Source organism: Chelmon rostratus, chromosome 8 (assembly GCF_017976325.1).
Source record: "Chelmon rostratus isolate fCheRos1 chromosome 8, fCheRos1.pri, whole genome shotgun sequence".
NCBI lineage: Eukaryota > Metazoa > Chordata > Actinopteri > Chaetodontiformes > Chaetodontidae > Chelmon > Chelmon rostratus.
Window position 1 is genome coordinate 12,206,489 of NC_055665.1, and position 6,282 is coordinate 12,212,770.

The following is a 6,282-nucleotide window of genomic DNA, read 5'->3' on the forward strand; positions in this document are numbered from 1 at the left end:
TTCCTGGTCAAACACAATAGGCTGCATTACTTCACTGCTCCGAGTGGCTGAGACGCGCTCAGCTCCCGTTGTTCAGGTGGATCAAGTCACCAGAGGCTGTCAAACTTTTTACCCACATTTACAGAAAATGCCGCTTCTGATCAGAACAAGTGGAAAAAGACTAAAGACATCCCATTTTCACAAAACTAGAAAATATATAGTTAAAAAACTTTTGTTTTTACACTAAATACATGGGATTGTCTTTATGGTTGCCAAGCTGACATATGGACATAGAAAATGAGGCAGAGGCCTTATTATCAGTGTGAAATGTTGGCCTGTGTGTGTGCAAATCCTCTCTTTCATGATTGCAGGAGACCCACATGAAGCGATTTGTGGGAATATTCAACAGGGGGCAGCACGTCCTCAGAGGGCCGCACAGGATTTCACACACCTCTGTGTAGGCATGAATGCGTGTGAGTCGACTGGTGTGTGTGTCCCGGGTGACAGTTGCTCTTATCTTCGTGTGCGAGCATCCAGAAGGCTGGAGGTCAGTGTGAGAGGCTGATCGCGCTGGGTGGATCCTGGCTGCTCCTCGTGATAATGACTGAGAGGTGTTGTCCTCAGTGTGAGAATACGCCGCACGTGAAAGCTGAATGGAGGCACATTGGTGCTGCTTTAGTTGCAGGAGTGCACTTTTTAAGCCAGAAGCTTTTGGCTAACCCACTGGGGCAGCAACAGCACTGGCCACTGGGTTTTAGGTAACACGGAGACAGATGTTCCAGCTGCAGCAGCTGCTGCACTGAGCTACGGCGCTCCTTCTGGGAATACGCTGCTTTTTAAGGAGATGGCCAAGGTCATCCCAGCAAACGAACGTTGGCGAAACATTATTGTGGGGATGTCAGGGATGTTAGAAGTCCTCTAGATGTCCATTATTTATTTATTTTTTTGTATTACCAGGCTACTCATAGTATTACCAGTGGTGGAAGAGTAACTACCACTAAAGGTACTCCTATCACAAACACTTCACTACAATGTCCCTCATTCAAAACCTTACTTAAATACTCCTATGTCAGTAATGTCAACAATTTGTACTTAAAATATCAAAAGTAAAAGTACTCATTATGCAGTAAATTAGTGCCTGTTATTGGATTAAACATGCAGATGGAGCCATAGCCAGGATAGGGGGTGAGGGTCTTCGCAGGTGAAGAACTACTTTGCACGAGGGGACAAACAAGTGGAAAGTTAATGTAAGGCCACCATGAATTTATGATAAATTCTCTTAAAATCCCCTCTAAAGATTTTAGATTTTCCACAGCTCTATTGGAAAGGTGAAAATTTGTTAAATTGCTCTACTTTTTCTCTCTCAGTGAAAGATGCACTCTCATGTGCTCACATTCTCGTGGCGATTGCTGGGATGTTGTCACGAAACCCTGCCCGCGTGTGCGCGCAGGGAAACATTTCCCTTCGTCAGATGACTGAAAATCATTCGGCAGGCGGAAGCTCAAACAGCCAAGTAAGAAGAAGCAAAACACATTTTAGACCAGAGGGAAGCTTTCAGGATGCACCACTTTATTTGAGGAGGGGGCGTGCACACACACACACACACAAACACAGTAATTTGTGTATTTTATGAGGAAGTAAGTCCTAGCTTATATGGCACCAGTTACTACTGGTCACAGTCACTATTTCTATTAATTATGTCTGTTTTGGGGCCTTCTTTATGTTCCTTGGTCACACACATCCGCAACAGCGCCCCCGTGTGGAGCCTCTCGTGAAGTGCCTGTGCACAAATGGCCTGTTTACTGATACCAGGCTGCTGGTGACCGCTCACAGTCAATACTGGCACAAAAGCTGGCAGCATTGAGCAAAAGCCTCATGTTTGACCGCGCATTCCTCTCTGATATCCAAGTCCCTGACACCCACACCCTTCACAGCCACACGGCAGGTGAGCTGCACCTGTTTTGATAAGGAACCCTTAGTGCCAACATGAGCTCTGGTGTTTGAACGCCACCTGAAAGTGCACTCTGTGTGGAGGCATTTCGGACTGCCTCACCCGCTGCCAAGCACGGCGCAGCAGGAAATACGCGGGACCTGGCTCACCTGTGGCAGCCCACAGAAACGCCTCGGCGCGTGTGCGCATGTGCGATGATGCATCCTCCTTCCTCGGAAACTCTCAGTGTAACACTACTTTTAATAACAACAAGCGAGGAGCCATCTAGGGGGGTTTGGAAGGAACGCTCCCACCTCTGATCTCCACCCATCACTACTTAGTGCTTCGTCATTGCTGCGACACCGCCTCTCTGTGGAAACCTGATCGATAGCCTCCAACTCGCCCGGGAGGGAAATATAGGAATAATGGCGTGAAGGTAAAGGTGGAGAGGACCCGGCAGAGGACACATCCGTCTGTTCAGGTACGGCTCGCCCACCTTCAATGTGTTTCCCAGGTGGCGGGGGGGCTTCATTTCCCGTTTCCTCGCGGCGGCGGCGGCTCGCCAGGAGTTCACCGCCGCATTTAGAGGGATTAAGTCAAGCAAGACGAGGTCAGGGATGTTTGTGCTGTCGGTCTGCGCAGAAAATAAGACAGACAGGACTCATAACCCGCCGCAGTGTTTGGAGACCGCGATGACACTGATGAGAAACGGGTTGCTCGCACCGGTCCGGACTCTCCGGGCCTCAAACACTTTGCAAACCAAATAGAGCTGCTTTAATGATCAGAGACAAGAACACAGAGAGATAATCATATATGAATGATGTAAATTCTGTATGTCTGTTTAGTGTGATGAGGGCAGAAACGACTTAAACGGCTGATTTCTGCTGTTTTCACCTCTCAGAGGATGCTGCTACTGTATTCTATACTCCAACCACCAGTCCGGTTCTAATTCGGGCCCACCAGTTGTGTGATAAATGAGTAGTTGTTTATGTGCTGCAGCCCAGTCATTTATTATGCAAATAGGTTCACCCAGGTGCTGTATTTCCTCCACTGCTTGTGCTGACCTCTTGCTGATCTGACCTCTTGTTTTTCCCCTGTCTCTGACCTGCTCTCACTGTCTGGGATTGTCCGTGTAATCTGCGATGACCTTCTGCGTGGACGTGACGTGAGTATCATTTACCACTTGAATGTATTATATTATATTTTGTGAGTGTTGCACTTGTGTTTTGCAAGCAGTACAAACTGATACCTGATCGAATATGCACATACAAATGGGTCCCTCCTTAACTTAGCAGTTTGATTTCGATATTGATGTAGAGTATAATTAAACAGCCTTGCTCTCAGCTGCAGAGAAGCATTTCGTTAATATTCATGCAACAATTCTATTAAGTCATAGCTCATCAGTCTTTATACAGACTATTAAACATTCATTCTTGATTACTCCTATTTGACATGTCATTCTCAGTGGGATCTGGGTGCAGACTCCCTCTGTATCTTCTGCATGCATGTATCAGCTGGCTGGTTAGACTGCTTCTCAACCACAATCCCTCCTTCGTTTGTGTGGAAAAAGTGACGAAAAAGACTGTTGTACTTTATTTTATGATCAGGTCGTGAAAAAAACGACGGCATCCTTCTGAATCGTTCGGCATCCAATAGACCTGAAAGCGAAATGCTGTGAAGGATTCCTGTGAAGGATGCTGTGAGAGCTTTAGCAGCAGGAATTATGGCTTCACGCTGGCCTGCTGGAGTCCACGTCAGACTGGTTTTGGGAGGGGTAGTGTGACCGTGTCACCCTGAGGCATCTGGACGCAAACATGTCTTTATCTCTTGTGCACACATGCTCCCAGCATGCCTCTCAGCTCTGTGTTAAGGTAGATTAGTGTTGGTGGGGATTCCCTCTCAAATAATTCACCTTGAACGAGTGATTTTATCTTTCACCATGGCTTGTTTTATTAAAAGGCTCAAAGTGCATATATTTAAGCAGAGATTGAGAAATATTGGGAAATATCAATAGAAAGGAGACATATAAGAATTGTAATTACAGTGCAATGTTTAATATGTGTAGAAATGCTTAGGGAAATAAACATGTGGCCAGTTTTTCCAGCAGACCTGTAACGCTGGTCAGTTCTGTCAGCTGACATGCATGTGTCTGTCCACCAGGTGGCAGTGTAAACTAAGAAAACTTGGCCATTTACAGTAGCATCAGATGCTCAAACACAATGTAGCGTCTACTTAGGTGGCCTAGAATGTCGACCACAATCTGTTCAAAGTACTCTTAGCTCCAGGGCTTGGTACAGTGTCTTTTTACGTGATCTCAGAAGACATCCAGCACATGCATATTAATGTAAGCATTTCATTTCCAATCTCACTCATCGCTTTGCATTGTTGCTACATGCAAATGTTTGTGACAGTTTCACAAGCTGCACATTTTTATTTTATTTTTTTTTTTTTTGGAAAGTTGTCCTGTTGTATTCTCTGTATTAGATCATAGTGCAGGATGCACTTAATGCCCTGACTTTCCCTTCAAAGAAACATCTTGCTGTATAATTTAAATTCTTTATTGGGAGTATGAAGGTGAGAATTCCAACTTGGCCTAAGACAAGAGGGACGGGCAACATGTCTGCCGGCAGAAAGGGGCAGAAACATGGAACATTCCTGCCTCATAAATTCTTCATAACTTAATGGTGCGCTATGAATATTGATGCGCTGTTACCATCTATCCCGTTAGTGCTCTCGAGAGCTCAGCTCCCGAGCGCAAAATAAAAGCCCTGCAAGCCATGCCTCCATTGCATGCACGCAATATTCATATTTCAAGCATTTTCAGAGCTGCACAAGTTGTTTTACATAAGATTTGGGAGGGAAGGCGGCACGGTGTGTGTGGTGTGCACCCAGATGCAGTATTGAAAGTCAGAGAGAGATGGATTGGATGGAAGTGGTATGGGACATTATGTAATCACCGAGTGATGGAGCCAGAGAGGGATAAAGATGTTCCAAACAAACATAACCCCCATGCACTCAGCTGGAGTAATGCACTGCGCCTTTGTGTGCGCGTGTTCGCCCGTGCATATGAACAACAAGAGCAGCGGGGAGGGGTAACAAAGTGTGTGTCAGTGTTTTGGGTGTGTCTGCTGGGCGAGTGGCTCGTCTCAGAGTCTGCGGTTCCAGTCTGTCACGGTCTCAGGGGACCGTGGGCCTATGAGTGCAGCTCTTCTTCTCCTCCCCTGTCACTTCTGTCTCTCCTCCCTCTCCTGGGTCCAGCTCAACACCTGCTCCTCGCAGTAGGCACAGGGCAGGGGTTCCTAAGCAACTGAAGGCAACGCAAGGACTTTGTGGTCTTTGTCTCTCTGCCTCGCTCTTCCTCTATTACCTCCCAGCTTGCTCATTCCAAACAGGAGTGAACTGTAGCGCAGGCCCGACGCAGCCTGCACTTTCTGTCCCTGGCTGTTTCTCCTGTTAATGCGTTAGGTTAAAGTAAACGTTGAACGCCACCAGTGTGTGTGCTGTTGCGTTGCCTGTGCGTCATCAATGTGTTATGTGGTCAAAGTCTAAAGAAGAAAGCACCATTATCGACGGTTGCTGTGCTAGAGAGAAATTTCCTCTCTCTGCTGTGTGGTGTTGCTTCTTGATACGTCCTCTGGACTCGATGACAAAGATTTTACAGAACCGCCTTTGCACCGGTAAGAATTTTTATTCAGCGCATAGCAAATGAATGGACCAGAAATGGCATGTGACACAGCTGAGCATGCCACATGAACAAAGGTGATGGTCCCTTTTCCCCATGTGGCTGTGAGAATAATGAACCCCCTTTGCTCCCCCACATTTCTGCCTATGAGCCGTATGGCCCTAATGGGGTCAGGCAGATGGGTGGGGACCGTGCCGGGGTCCGTGAAGATAGTTTGATCGCACGTGTGCGTGCTGGTTTGTTTTTGATTTGAATATTTCTGCCACTTGGCCTAAGTTTGCAGTCGCGGACACCTTCAGCGTGTGCAGACGAACGTGCCACGTCGCTGCCCGAGAGGACTGGGCCAGACTCTGAGGTTTCTGCCGGGGCCTCTGAGCTTCCCTCCACTTTCTGGACATTGTACTGTGTTAATGATTGCACTCCGGCTCGCCTTACCGCGCGCCTGCTGGGGATCGTTGGTTTAATGCATGATACCAACATATTAATGCGACGTGAATTAAAACCTTTCATAACCGCGCACGTGCTTATACTTGCAGAAATCTGGCGTTCGTCTGCACATTTGAACGCTCGCGCATCACTCGCGTGTTGAAATCTGGCGTTCATCTGCAGATTTGAACGCTCGCGCACCAGCCCAGCGCTCTCCGGGGCTGGATTTCTGCAGCACATAAACACACGCTCTCGCACCTGAACG